The sequence below is a fragment of the Pelodiscus sinensis genome, chromosome 13, assembly GCF_049634645.1.
Source record: "Pelodiscus sinensis isolate JC-2024 chromosome 13, ASM4963464v1, whole genome shotgun sequence".
Lineage (NCBI taxonomy): Eukaryota > Metazoa > Chordata > Testudines > Trionychidae > Pelodiscus > Pelodiscus sinensis.
The window spans coordinates 5994895-6010865 of NC_134723.1; the positions used below are offsets into that span (position 1 = coordinate 5994895).

Consider the following 15971-nt stretch of genomic DNA (forward strand, 5'->3'; position numbering starts at 1 on the left):
ACTGCACTGGTTTTGATATAAGGACTCAAAAGCACATCATCAGTAAGCTTTTACCTCATATGTTAAAGTAATTCTAAGATAAACAGAAAAACTGTACTGGGATAGACATACCTCCTTCTTCATCTAAGAATGCATGTACTTGGGGCAGAGCCAATTTTGTTGTGCTGGCAATCAGCTTGCTGGGCCAAATTCAGACTTTGTGCGAGGTATTGAAGTGAATGATTATGCGCTTGTCTAATTACCTCAGAAATGCATTTGGCCCAAAATTGTCACTAAACAACTGGAGTAGGAAAAAATACTGTTTGGGTTTGTCTACACTGCATACTTATTTCAAAATAAGCTATTCTGGTATAGTTATTCCAAAATATCTTTTTTTGAAATAGCATTTCTACACTGCAGGGAAGCTTCAAAATTAGTCAGAGGCAGGTTTCCTTACTGTGGGCATGGTATCTCAATTTAGAGCCCCAGGAAGCAGTGGGGAGGAATAACTTAGAATGACCCTGGTGAGGGACTATTTCAAAATAGCAGCAGTGAAACATCTACACAGGCCTTATTTCGAAATAGCTATTTCGGAAAAGGCATTATTCCTCATAGAAGGAGGTTTACAGATTTTTCAGAATAATAAATTATTTCGAAATAACGGAATGGTTGTGTAGACATTCGCATTGTTATTTCGAAATAATAGTGCAGTGTAGACATACCCTTTCAGAGCACACACAAATCACCAGGCAGCCAAAATACCCTTATTTCCACCTTGGACCTTGGCTTTCAGAATGGTTTTCCTATCATAACTTTCTTCTGCTGTTCTGTTGTGATCAGGGCCGATCTTCCATTGCAGTAACTGGCTATTAGGGAGCAGATGTTTGTGAAGTATCAGTGATAGTAATGTCACCAAGATGGTTTGGAGGCAAAGGCCAAGAAGCTTGACTGATGAGGAGGCGGCTTAGGGCAGCTGACGAATTGCCTTGCTTGCTTTTATACTTTCTATGTTTCAATAGCTTCCAACAGCAGCCAAGTTATTTTTAAACAAAAGTCAAAACAGTATGGGCCAATACTACATCACCTGACCTTAACATGCTCTTTCTTCATTCATCATCATCCAATTTAGCTAACACTGTATTATTTAGTACCATTGCTGCTGACTTGTCTCGTCGTACATTACCTTTATTAAAACTGCTTCTCAGCTATAGTACTTTATGGCGCAGAAACCCGATTTATAGTATCACCTGGCTGGCTCAATCTGCTACCACACATGTTGAAATTAATAACCTCAAATGGACTTTAAAAAAAAGTACAAGATCCCTGTGCAGTGTGCAGTTGCGACACCATCTGCCATGGCACCATGGCTAGTAAAACATTCAGTGTTGTCCTGGATTCCAGAGCAATGCTACACTATTGTGAGAAAAGTGGGAAAGAGATGAAAAAGCTCATAGCTGAGCTGTTCCATCTCTCCATGTGGAGGTTGAAAAGTTCCACCGTTTTGTCTAGCCTTGGGGAATAAATCTTGGGTTAATTAGAGTTTTGTTCACATATGGGCTACATACAGATGTTCTATTGAGTATAGCTTTTTCATTTAGGGGGTGATTTTTTTTTTTGTTACAAAACACAATAGTTATTCAGCTTCTAGCATGGCCTCAGCAAGGGTGTCTTTTCTCGTACGGGAATACATTATACCAGTATAAACATTTGTAGATTGTTATGACTGCTCCTCTATGCTAAGGGGTTAAATTGCTTTAATTATACTTAGTAATCTCATCTGAAGAAGTGGGTTGTGCCCATGAAAGTTCATGATACTATCTATATATTTTTGTTAGTCTCTAAGTGCTACGGGACTGCTCTTTTCAATGTTTTTGTACAGACAAAATCTTAGGCTACGTCTAGACTGGCATGATTTTCCGCAAATGCTTTTAATGGAAAAGTTTTTCTGTTAAAAGCATTTGTGGAAAAGAGCATCTAGATTGGCACAAATGCTTTTCTGCAAAAGCACTTTTTGCGGAAAAGCGTCCGTGCCAATCTAGACGCGGTTTTGCGCAAGAAAGCCCCGATCGCCATTTTTGCCATCGGGGCTTTTTTGCACAAAACAGTTTTCAGCTGTCTACACTGGCCCTTTTGCGCAAAAGCATTTCCGGAAAAGGGCTTTTGCCTGAATGGGAGCAGCGTAGTATTTGCGCAAGAAGCACTGATTTCTTATAGTAGAAAGTCAGTGCTTTTGCACAAAATCAAGCGGCCAGTGTAGACAGCTGGCAAGTTTTTCCGCAAAAGCAACTGCCAGTCTAGACACAGCCTTAGAGTATTTAGCAGATTACAAAGGGAGCCAATGACTTTGGGTTGGTGTTCTTTTACTGAAGACTGGTAAATATATATATATATAAAAAAGTATTTACAGGAGGCTGGCCTAACACCCATGCTCAACGTTACTGTCCAGAATAGTCCGAATGAGGTCAAATGGTATTGTTGCCCTGAAAGCTAACAGGTATTATTATCCACCATGTGACTTCTGTCTTGTGGAAATGACTGAATTCAAACTGTACTTTCTTTTGCTAAAAGAAGACTCTGATACGGATAAAGACCCACTCTAACCTCTATGTAAATGTTAAACTTCAATCATAATACTTTCACCGGAAGGGGAATGAATTCCATAGCGAATCCACTTATTTAAAACTGTGAATTTGGCACTCAGATTTTTAATTTGAAATGTGAATGGTCAGTTGCTTAGATAAACTAATCATTCAGCACAAAACTAATGACTGACATTGAATCTCTTCAGTGAACTCATTCAAGGTTAATTCATGAAGTTAATCAATAATTTCAAATAAATAAAAGAATTTCTGAGAAAAATCATGACTGCTGAGAAAAGCACCGTTAATCAAATTAGTAATTCATTATGATTTTGCGAGCTCTGCTCCATGTGGTAACTTGGTCTCTAACCTTCTGGAGAAGCAATAACATTTAAAAAATACTGGAGAATATTTCAGTTTGATTTCTTCTTTCTTTTTTGTTTGATTTTATGAAACTTCAACTACAGGCAGTCCCCGGGTTACGTACAAGATAGGGACTGTAGGTTTGTTCTTAAGTTGAATCTGTATGTAAGTCGGAACTGGCATCCAGATTCAGCTGCTGCTGAAACTGACCACCAGTTCTGACTTACATACAGATTCAACTTAAGAACCCCAAGCGTCCCCAAGTCAGCTGCTGCTGAAACTGATCAGCAGCTGATTCCAGGAAGCCCGGGGCAGAGCAACTCTGCCTCGGGCTTCCTATAGTCAGCGCTGGTCAGTTTCAGCAGCGGCTGACTTGGGGACGCCTGGGGCAGAGCATCTGGGGTGCTGCTGGGTTGCTCCAGTAGCGCCACTCCTCGGCGCTACTAGACCAACCCAGCAGCACCCCAGATGCTCTGCCCCAGGCGTCCTGATTCAGGACGCCTGGGGCAGAGCAGCTGGGGTGCTGCCGGGTTGGTCCAGTAGTGCCCAGAGCGGCGCTGCGGGACCACCCGGTAGCACCCCAGCTGCTCTGCCCCAGGTCCACAACAAAAGCCTGGTCTGCTGGGGGGCCGCACTAGCTGCGCCCCCCCCCCCAGCAGATGAGGGACACGGGGAGCAAAGCCACAGTGGGGTGCCGCGCCTCTGAGGCTTTGCTCTGGCAAAGCTTCAGAGGTGCAGCACCCCGCCACAGCTGCGGCTTTGCTCCCGGTGCCCCTGGTCTGCTGGAGATGGTCCCCAGCAGACCAGGGGCACCCGGAGCAGCTTTTCTCGCCCCAGAGGTCGAGGTGGCGGGACCACTGCGCTCTGGGCGGTCCCACTGCCTGCGAGCTCCGGGGCGAGATAAGTAACTCGGGGACTGCCTGTATTCATCTGAGCCTCTGAACATCTCAGTGCTTAATCAAACCCAGCTACCTGTCATTAGCTTAGTTTTCTGAGATGATGTTGAATGTAGTTTATCTTGGTTTACACTAGCAGCTAAGCAGTATGCTGCTGAGCCAATTACTGACACCTGTTTCAACAATGGATCTTTTCCTAGTGTTGGCCAGCTCAGTATCTATGCTGTCTGTTGAGTTACTTTTACAAGAAAACTCTTAGTCCTTCCCTGGCCCACATCCTCATATCTTCAGCCCATTAGCAGCTCCCCATGCCTCTATTTATGATGTGGAATCAAATTGATGTCATCTGAATTTATGTTAAAATGCCAGGTTTAGCATTCAGACTGGAAGAGCACAGCAATTTTCTCTTCCAGGTGTTAAGGTTTCCTCACCCCATGCTACTAAACAAGCAAATTGTTCTCCAGATGCACATCTCTCTAGCCTCAGTCAGTCTCAAATGGCTGAGATATATCACCAGCTGTCAAGCTCAGAGACACCTAACAGCAGCAAGATGTTGCTCGCTGCTGCTGCATGTATAACATAGCCCTTCTGCTATAAATTTCTCACTTGTCTTGATTGCTTATTAGGACATCGGTTGGTTCGAGAGAGCATGTGTGGGAGTCAGTCCAAACCGGAGATTCCTGTGCTTGCTGCAGACTATCTTGGATGCCTGAAAACCTCAGGAAGATTGTTTCTCAGAAGTGACAGGAGAAACATGGAAGGAGAGGAAATTCAGTGATAGGAAATGGATTTGAGCAGCCTTCCTACCCCGAGAGCGGTATCCTATCACGTTCCTGAAGGAGGGAGGGCAAGATTTTGATTTCTGTTTTATTTGGGGGGGCCTGTTCATCTTCAAATGCCTTAATATTGTATGAAAAAATCTTCATACATCAGGGAATAAAGCTGGGAGGGGTTGCGACTGCTCTGGAGGATAGGGTCAGAATTCAAAATGAACTGGACAAATTGGAGAAATGGTCTGAGGTAAACAGGATGAAGTTTAATAAAGACAAATGCAAAGTGCTCCACTTAGGAAAGAAAAATCAATTTCACACATACAGAATGGGAAACGACTGTCTAGGAAGGAGTACGACAGAAAGGGATCTAGGGGTTATAGTGGACCACAAGCTGAATATGAGTCAGCAGTGTGATGCTGTGGCAAAAAAAGCAAACATGATTCTGGGATGCATTAACAGGTGTGTTGTGAGCAAGACACGAGAAGTCATTCTTCCGCTCTACTCTGCATTGGTTAGGCCTCAGTTGGAGTATTGTGTCCAGTCCTGGGTACCGCATTTCAAGAAAGATGTGGAGAAATTGGAAAGGGTCCAGAGAAGAGCAACAAGAATGATTAAAGGTCTAAAGAACATGACCTATGAAGGAAGGCTGAAAGAACTGGGTTTGTTTAGTCTGGAAAAGAGAAGATTGAGGGAGGACATGATAGCCATTTTCAGGTATCTAAAAGGGTGTCATAAGGAGGAGGTAGAAAACTTGGCCTCTGAGGATAGAACAAGAAGCAATGGGCTTAAACTGTAGCAAGGGATGTTTCGGTTGGACATTAGAAAAAGTCCCTAACTGTTAGGGTAGTCAAACACTGGAATAAATCGCCCAGGGAGGTTGTGGAATCTCCATCTGTGGAGATATTTAAGAGTAGGTTAAGATAAATGTCTATCAGGGATAGTCTAGACAGTATTTGGTCCTGCCATGAGGGCAGGGGACTGGACTCGATGACCTCTCGAGATCCCTTCCAGTCCTAGTATGCTATGATTCTATGATTCCATGTGCCTTTCATCCAAAGGAACATAAAGGGATTCACTGCCTGCTGGGATTAAATTGACCAAGTCTCCTCAGGATATTCTTAGTACAGAACCTATTGGAGGAATACCAACAGAATAAAGACCACCTTGAGGGGGATACAGAGATGGAAGAAAATGGAGGCAACCTTACATACACTAGGGTCCTGCATGTGGCCAACGCTACCCACAAGTGGGCAACAGTGACTAAAAAGAGGGAATGGCCAAAAGAACATGTGATTCCCTGTTGCGGAGCATCTCCATAACAACCTTTTTAGGAATTTATATCACTTCCAAATGGTGACATGATCTAGAAAATATAACAGTGCAATACCACCTCTCCTAAATCATCCCTGGAGCACCTGGGGTTGGACTTGTGCAGGAAGGTGAAAATATTACTTCCCTGTGAGTGTGGGAGAATTTAGTTTACAAAAGGTAGGTTAAATGATTTTTGTGTAGCTCTGTGTTGCAAAGTCCATTACAAAACCTTTTTAATGGGAAGTGAAGAGTAACACTTAACTGAAATTGGAACTGACTGTAAGTGAGCAGGAATCCCCAGTTGGGCAGAGCAAAAATGGGACCATGGAGGCTGAGGAGCTCCTTTTCTGGGGAGCCCTGGCCAGGCGGAGCAGCAGCGGGACCGCTGAGTGGAAAAAGCGGGGCAGCCGGTAAGCCCCATCCCCAAGGATCCCCGGTCTGTTGGGGGAGAAGCGGGGCTGCAGTGGCTGGGGAGCTCCATCCTGAGGGGCTTCTGCAGGCCAGAGCCCAAGTCCAAGCCTTGCAGGCTGAAACCCAGTGACAGTGGGGGTACATCCTCAGGGAGGGGGTACATCCTGGGAGGCCATTGGCAGGGGACTTCCCCATATCCAGCAAATTCCCCTCATTCCGGATGGCTCAGATCCCGAGGGAGGTCCAACCTGTACTGGCATAGCAACTGTATCTATAGCACAGAGTTGTCCAACAGCATGAACATGAGTCTGCTTCTCTTGTCTATGAGCAGGAGATGGTTATCCACCAATGCTGTTTCAATTGCCTGAAGCTTCAAAGCAATCCTGGTATCCTCTTTTAGGAGGTCAACACATCAGAAAAATAATTACCTGTTGGGAAAAGCGGGGTTGGAGGCTGGGCAGCAGTTTGAGAAGCTGTTAGGGCCAAGTAATGGTTTCTTCTCTGCAATTTCTCTACTCAGAATTGGCAGTAGATTCCTCTCTACAGAGGTCTTTATAGTGTGTTAGGCAGGGTCTCTCCTGGACAGTAAAGGAAATAAATACCAAATCAAGTGGCACAGGTGGCAGTCGTGAGAGCTGTTAATGTTCCCATTACTGCCACTTGTATGAATGGGTCACATTTTTGGAATGAGGTGATTTCCCATCCTGTTCTGAGCTTTGTTCTTGAGGCCAACCCATATCTGTGGGGTGCTTGAATGCCACACGCTAATGCTGGCATAGTCCATTTTGAAAAGCCTCAGAGGGGTGGCAGTGTTAGTCTGTAACTTTAAAAACAATGAGTAGTCCTGTGGCACCTTTATTGTTTGCTAATTAATGGTCCTTATCTGTCCCCTTTGACTATCTAGTCTTTAGGTGCTTATAGACTATTTGTTTTCCCTATTGCTTTCCAGCTTGGCTTTCTGTAGCCAGACAGGAACCCCCCTTGTAACATCCATTTTTGCTTGCCTGGAGCATGCAGGGCACACAGAGCAGAAGGCCCAGGCTGTGTGACCGTGAATGGCTGTAAACAAAGATATACCAATTGCTGACCAAGAGGCTGCCAAGGAGTGCCCTTGACTCAAACCCATATTGATACGAACACACATCCGTCCGCGGGGGGAGGAATCTCTCGCCCAGTAAAAAACTGTCTAGTACTCACAATTTAGTTATCTCTCTTGCAAGTGTAAATTAACTTGAAACTTGCTTCTAAGAACTGGTGCCACAAAATGGACCAGTAGAATTTAGCCTCTTAGATAAGAAAGAGGATACGGGCCCCCAGGGGTATATAGATGGGTCCAGCAGCATATTTACTCTGTGTGTCAATCTACCATCTATCTGCTGGTCGGGTTAGGTGTTTGATCTCCCGAGGTTCCAGAGGGGACGTCCACCTCGTATTCGTCTTTCCTAGGAATTGAGAGACCGGCCCTGGCCTGACACGCTGGAGTCGAGAGGCACAGAAAGGGGTAAAAATTGTACCTGGATGTGGTCCTTTGTTTAAGTATATATATATATATATATATAGTGTTAGAGCTCTTTAAAGATTAAGCTGTCACTTGGTACCATTATTTCTATTTTCTATCTTTACCTTTTTCCTGTAATCATTGTTAAGACCTATATATATATATTTGTTAACAGTTAAGAAATAGAACAATAGCCATTGTAACCATATGCTTTTATAAGTCTTTTAATAAACCTGTAACTGTTTAAGCTTTAACCTGACTCCTTCAGTTGCTGTAATAGAACCAAGCACAATTTAAAAGAACTTCAGCCGGTCATAAAGGGACAGACATAGGGAGAGCTTGGGCGTTTGGATCTGTGTCACTCCCAGGTGACAAGATCCGTTGGGGCACCTTTTCAGCCTTTCCTAGGCTGCCCGCTGCGAAGGAACCCCTGTGTTCTAGCAGCTAAAATCTAAAGTGTAATAAGTTCTTCCTATATAATAGGGCGTCTGTTGGCCTGCTGGCCACCCTCTGCGACAGGACCCCGGTCCTAGCAGTAAAGACACAGACGTTAAAACTTTTCTCGGAAACACACACACACACACACTGCCCTGACCGTCGGCTGACAGAATTGGCGTAGTCGGCAGGATTGTGCTATTGGTTCAAATACAGCAGAATGAAGCCAGTCATGATTGACATGGATTTTAGCTGTTTGCCCGAGAGGGATGGGGCAACCCTAAGTGGGATAAAGAGATGTTAGGGAAAGGCGCTTGCATCTGGCTGTTAAAGGGTGTGTGGCAAGCAGCCTGCTCTAGCTACTGGAACTTAGAAACAGAGCTGATAAGGGTGCAGAGAGAGAGTTACGAACTCTTGGAGCAATGCCAGAACCTGGATACCCGGGTGCGAACCCTAAATAAGGACATGGAGCACCTACAGGAATGGCTCATCCTGAGGGTAAAAAGGGGAAGGAGAAAGTAATTAATGGAGAAAAATGAGCTTTTGGAGCTGGCTTTAGAATGTTGCTGGCTCAAGCCCCCGCTCTCCCGCCTTCCACTGTAACCAAGATAAAACAGTACAGCATTCCAGCCGAAGCTATGGCTCCGGTCTGTGAACTAATTAAAGATTTAGAAAAACGGGGAATCTTAATTCATACCTTCTCCCCGTATAATTTGCTCAGGAAGCATGCTCGATGGGAATGAGCCCCCACCCACAAGGAAGCTCTGAGACAGCTGATAACGAGATACACACTTATCAGTCTATAGGTCCGATTCACCCTAATGCCCCATTTCATTTGTACCTTACTGTGAGAAACACAGGGATGTCCTATGCCTTATGGCAAGAAGGAGCAACTGTACCCCGCCGCCCCATACAGTTTGGCTCGAAGTTATGGCAGGGGTCACAGTCAAATTACACGCTTTATGAAAAGTGCTTCTATCATCCTACACAGCACTAAGGGAAACAGAGGAGCTAACCCAAGCTCAAGCCATAACACTTCACACTCCTCTCCCAATCATTAAGTCCATATTGGAGGGAAAGGAGTTGCCACCGGGAATAGCCCAAAAGAAAATGACTGTCCAAAGATGAGCACTCTATTTACACACACACTGCCCTGACCGTCGGCTGACACTTTCCCATGATATATTTTTTACCCACTGTCTTTTCTTGTTTCCCACCCCTTCCCAATTTTCCCTTCTCCTCCCCCCCTCCATCTGCCCTATTTATTTTGGTCCTAGACCTCCAATGCTCCAGTCATCTGAAAAAGCAGGCTGTGCCCACGAAAGCTCATGATACCATCTACATGTTTTGTTAGTCTATAAAGTGCTACCAGACTATTTGTTACTTTTTTCAGTTTACCTATATTTACGGGACTACTCGTTTGGGAAAACTAGGTTACAGGCTCCTGAAAATTGGGCTGTCCCCTGGAAATCATGACATGTATTAACAACACCCCAATAATTTCAGAAGACACGTGAGCAGATCGCAACCAATGTTTATGAGACGGAGAATCTCAATGAGCCACAGATCTGTGAGATACTGATACGTCTTTATAGACAGAGTTTGTTTTTGATTAAGTCCCAGTTCGTCGGGTTTAAATGTAGGAGCCAGATCACCTCTTTCTAATACACGATGCAAGGGAGACAGAGTTTGCTTCAGGGTTCTATGCAGTTAATGTAAATGATTCATTCTATACAGCACTAAAACATCCACAAAGACCCCCATGAGTGAAGTCAATTGACCTTACCAGTGCAAATGAAAGTGTGCTATGTAGTTATCATTTATTATAGAGATTGGTGTTTTGATTGTCATCAATTAGATCAACAATGACTCACACAATCTGCCTTATATTTAGGTTGCTTTATAATACAATTAATATTTACAGCAAACCCAAATATATTCTATTAAGCCACATTTAATCAGCTCTCAATTGCCACTGTTGTCTGCTGTGTCCCCCTAGGACTAGACTGAAATAATGGCACTAGTTTCCTCTTTCTGCTATTTCTTGATTGATTGACAAGTCATTGCACGGTAAGTTGCTCTGCTCTACCATTTTCCCAGTGGGCGGTACAGCAGAGTAGTGATATGGAACAGTAATGACATTGCATCAGCAGTCACTATAATATAAATATGACATGAACTTCCTTCACGGCGTGGAGCTGAATTTTCATATATTTTCCCTTCATCTTTGTACATAATTGGTCACAAAAAATAACTTTAATAATATAAATTCTAAACAAGCTCCAATGTGTTTTTGAAGCAGAAGACTAAGAGCTCTAAGGGTACATGATACAATGAACATGCAAGGATTACTTTCCATATATCATATCTAACTACTTTGTATTAGTTTGGATTTAAAGAGGAAAAAATAATATTTCTGTGGTGACTGATTCAAAGCTCAGAAGGAAAGGTGCTAATCAAAAGCATTCTGAGCACTCAAGTCATTGGAGATGCTGTAGTGGGGTATTTGGTGGGATCATTGAATACTGATTTCCCTGTCAATGGGAATGTAGCCTTTGGAGAAAACAAAGTTTCTTTTTTCATTATTGAAAGGAATTTTCACCTCCATCTCGCATGCAGCATCTCTCTGCTCCAAGCCTCACTACTCGTACTTAGCAGAGAGAAAGTCATTTCAATTGTTTGCCCCATACTGGTCACCCCAGAGAGGAAAGAAGGTCTTGTGATAAAGACACTGCACTTTAACTAAAGAGAGCTGGTTTCAGTTCTTGGTTCTGCTGCAGACTTCCTGTGCCACTTGACCTAAATTGGTTCCACATCTGCAAAATGGGGATGTTAATAGTTCTTTTATAAGAACGTAAGAATGGCCATAAAGGGTCAGACCAAAGGTCCATCTAGCCCAGTAGCCTGTCTGCCAACAGTGGCCAGCACCAAGTGCCCCGGAGGGGGTGGACCGAAGACAATGATCAAGCGATTTATCTCATGCCATCCATCTCCAGCCTCTGACAAACAGAGGCCAGGGACACCCTGGCTAATAGCCTTTTATGGACCTAACCTCCATGAATTTATCTAGCTTCTCTTTAAACTCTATTATAGTTCTAGCCTTCACAGCCTCCTCTGGCAAGGAGTTCCACAGGTTGAGTATGCGCTGTGTGAAGAAGAACTTTCACTTATTAGTTTTAAACCTGCTACCCATTAATTTCATTTGGTGTCCTCTAGTCCTTATAGTATAGGAACTAATTAATAACTTTTCTTTATCCGCCCTCTTCACACGACTCATGATTTTATATACTTCTACCATATCCCCGCTCAGTGTCCTCTTTTCCAAACTGAAAAGTCCCAGTCGCTTTAGCCTCTCTTCATATGGGACCTGTTCCAAACCCCTAATCATTTTAGTTGCCCTTTTCTGAACCCTTTCCAAGGCCAAAATATCTTTTTGGAGGTGAGGAGACCACATCTGTATACAGTATTCAAGATGTGGGCATATCATAGTTTTATACAGGGCCAGTAAGATATTCCGTGTCTTATTTTCTATCCCTTTCTTAATAATTCCTTTCTTAATAATTCTTCCACTATTTGATCTGAGGAAGTGGGTCTGGCCCACGAAAGCTCATCATCTAATAAACCATCTTGTTAGTCTTTAAAGTGCTACATAGTCCTGTATTTTGCTTAATAATTCCTAACATTCTATTTGCCTTTTTGACCGCCGCAGCACACTGCGTGGACATTTTCAGAGAGCTATCCACGATAACTCCAGGATCTCTTTCCTGATTTGTCGTAGCCAAATTAGCCCCCATCATACTATATGTATAGTTGGGGTTATTTTTTCCAACGTGCATTACTTTACATTTATCCACATTAAACTTCATTTGCCATTTTGTTGCCCAATCACTTAGTTTTGTGAGATCTTTTTGAAGTTCTTCACAGTCTGCTTCTGTCTTGACTATCTTAAACAGTTTAGTATTTTCTTCTACACCTGTCGGTCTTGATGGTTTACAGGGGTTGTCTAGCTATATGTTGGACTTAGTTGTGTTTCCTCTAACTTGATATGTACATGTGTGGAATGAATTTTGTTATGTGCACCAATATGAAGGTGATGTGTCTCACCTTCATCTCCATATTAGTGCACATAACACAATTTATTCTGCACGTTTGGCAGAGGTGGGGCCAAAGGATTCAGAATGTGGGGAGGGGGATTAGGCTTTGGGGAGATGGGGGTCCTGGCTGGGGGTGCAGGTTCTGGGGTAGGGCTAAGGATGAGGCATTTGGAGTGTAGAAGGGACTTCAGGCTGGGTCTAAGGGGTTTGGAGTGCAGGATCTGGCTCAATGCAAGAGGTAGGAGTGAGGGTGCAGGGTATAGGTGGGAGTTAGGTTGCAGGAGGCAGATCAGGGTTGGGATGTGGGGTCTAGGAGGAATCTAAGGTGGTCGAGCAGGCTCAAGGTTAAGTGTAGGAGCTGGAATGGAATTAGGGTGTGTGAAAGGAGTCAGGCCTGGGGCAGGGGGTTGGAGTCCAGGGTGCTTACCTGGGGCAGCTCCCGTCTCGGGGAGCAGGAACAGACAGCTCTGCATGGCTCGTGTGGTCCCTGCTCTTCTGCAGGCACCCCCTGCAGCTCCCATTGGCTGGGAATCACAACCAATGGGAGCTAGTTGGGGGGGCTCCAGGGGAGAGTAGTGCAGGGACAGAGGTTCACTCACTGCAACACGGCTCCAGCCAGTGAGGGGAAGGAACAGCAATGCACGGCACTGCCTTCTCTCCCACCTGGAAGGGCTGGCCCAGAAAACCGGGGCTTTATGGGTTGCAGCCCAAGGCCCTAGGCTGAAGTCCCAAAAGCCCATTTCTTAATACAGCCCTGCTTCTGTGGGTGGAGGAGTGTGCCTCTCCCCTGGCCATGACAACTCCCTGCTGGCCCTATTGTGGCTGGAGGAATGTACCTCTCACCTGAGCTGGCATCTCCCTGCTGGGCTGGAGAAGTATGGCTCTCCTCTGGCCCCATCAGGGAGCTGCCATGTGACAGCCCTGGGCCCCTGCACAGGGCTTATTAGACAGCTGCACAGCTTGCAGGAAACCTGGGTGTAATGGGCTGGATCACAGAAGTCCCTCTCCAGTTCTAACACAGTGTGCTGATCAAGGACACCTGCCTTCTTGCCCTCTGGGGCATAGAATCATAGGGTTGGGAGAGACCTCAGGAGCCCCCACTAGGCTAGAAGCTCTGGTCTCCTCCAGCTAAGACATCGAGTTAGAGTTACTGCCTCCCCCACCCCCTGGAAAGCACCACAGACACTGATCCAGCTCCGTTCTGGGAGGGCTCAGTTATAAGGCTGTTGACAGCACCCAAGAACCCAAACCACTAAAGGGACCAAAACCCCAAATAAATCCATCTTACTCTGTATAAAAGTTTTGCACAGAGACAACTCATAAGCTTAGCCCTCTTTAACAATGAGAAAAGGGATAAGTACACTAGCTGCTCCTTCTCCCTCCTCCCCAAGTAACAATTATGCATACTTATTTACAATTATTTACACTGGGTTTGATAATAAACAAGAGTTTTACTAAGTGTAAAAAGTAGGATTTAACTGAATGCAAGTGAATACAGACACATTAAAGTAAGTCATTAAGCAAAATGAACAAAACAGGCCAACTAATCCTAATGTTACATGCAAATTCTAATCACCTTTTTCACAAGCTAAGGAGCCTCACAGCTTGGGCCCAATTCTTCACCCTGTTCAATCTTAGATGTTTCTGGCAAACATCTGAGGTGATAAGTAATGGGTCTCCTGGCATCTGGCAACTCCCTATATTGTTTGGTTCCTTCCTCCCTCGCCCCCCAGCTTTATATCTCTTGTCCAAGGTGGAAATTCTTCCTATTCAGTTCTTATTTTTCTCACCTTGAGTGGAAAAGTACCAGATAAAAAATGGATTCCAGCATCAGGTGCCATGATCACATGTCTTTGTCGGACCATCCACACTTTGGGTTTAAAGAGAAAACAAAACTATTTACAAGTCAATGACTAGATCTCCCTGCAATTAGGTCCCTAAAATGGCTTTTACTAGAATATGTGGACTAAAATCAGGTCCCCAATTAATATTTCCAACATCACATACAAGCAAAGTTACATGTACAGAAATGAGATATACAGATTTAGCACATTGCAACTTTTAAAATGATATGTTACATGACCCATTTTGCATAAAGCATCTTTGACATATGCATATTCATAAGCCAATTTTCATAAAGCACGGGGGGGCTGTGACATTTGGTTTATAGGCATTAGTGTAATACAAGAATAGAATCATAGGGAACAAAGAAAACTAGAGGTTTTATCTCAAGGAAAGCAGTCTAGGGATTTCCCAGCTTTAGTATATCAGCTGATAATTGGCATGTGCTTATTGTTTATTAAGTAATATTCATATCTTGGGATAATAACTTTAAAAGCTGAACACCGAGGCATTTGGTAATTTACATATAGTTATTGCTGAGTTAACAGTGAACGTCGTCAAATTGTTATACTGCAAAATTTTCTATCATCTCACTTCTGTGGGCTGACTGGAATCTGAAGCCCCACAAAACTGCCTGTTGTGGCTATACCAGATAGGATATTTCTGAAAAAAGTGCAAAGTTAATTGTGCTCATTTGTATGCAACAACTATTCTTCCAATGTACAGTTACTGAAGAGCTGGAATATTTTGCATATGTGGTGCTAACACATTAGGAATTTAACTATTTTTTATTAAAATCTTTTGCAAATTAACTTTCAACCACTAATTCAGAGTAGAAATTGCAATTACTATTCATGTGCTTTTCCTTAGAAAACTCTCTCAAGTAATATCAATTCAATAGCATTTCCAGTAGGGCTTGTGTTTCAGTTCTTAATGGGAATGTACAAAAGAATTTGTCAGCTTGTGTGTCCACAAAGCTCTTCACAATATGCATTTCTAGTGAGTGCATGGATGTTATGTTACCTCAACACATTATGTTAACCAACAAGATGAAGAAGTCATGAAAAGTCAATGTGAAAAAACCAACACAAGTATCTGACTACTATATCTACCTAAGGACAAGTCACAGAACCATAAATTAAGAGAGCATCAGAGGAGGAGATGGCCCGCAATCCTTACTCCCATGAGTAGTTTTTCCTAACAATGAAGAGAATGGAACTACTTTCATGAATAAAGATTGTTCCATATATGAAGATAACAGGATTAGACCTCACTCGTTAAAAAGTTTGGGAATGTAAGTTTTTTTTTAAATAGGGAAATCTTCAAATCTATCTTTTCCAAACTGTAAACTTGACAGAATTCAAACCTGATATAGTAAAGAAAAAAATACTTCTTGCACAAAGAAAAAAATACCATTTCAACTTTGTATGTTTAAGAGAGAAATATGCATAAAACAATATGCAGTATATTATTGGGAATATCTGAAACCTGATGTTGTTCAAAACAGTAGAAAACAAAAGCCATCAGCCTATGTGAGGTCACATCTCATTACAGATGCAAATTAAGAGTTAAACATAAAAACAATTAATTTTTTTTATTCCATTTACAATAGACTTAGCTTGTTAATCAGACCTAAATGTCAACCTTGGTTGCTTTGTTCATGAGTTTCTGGAAAAGAATCTCTGGGAAAAAGCCAAGTTAGTAACTACTGTGGCTAGAAATGTATTATTCAGCCCTATGTTAGATGATAATAGACCTAGATTTTTTCCTTGTATTCTGGAGTCACTATG

At 43.2% G+C, this 15971-nt stretch overlaps 1 long non-coding RNA gene across 2 annotated transcripts in view; it reads left to right on the forward strand.

The window, feature by feature from the left end:
• LOC142831274 (uncharacterized) overlaps nt 1-5244 on the forward strand; it is a 76413-nt gene extending 71169 nt beyond the window's left edge. For both annotated transcript variants that reach the window (XR_012906981.1, XR_012906982.1), the window contains exon 4: nt 4444-5244. This is a non-coding gene — a long non-coding RNA (uncharacterized LOC142831274). The remainder of the gene's footprint in view (nt 1-4443) is intronic.
• Nucleotides 5245-15971: the final 10727 nt, after the last annotated feature.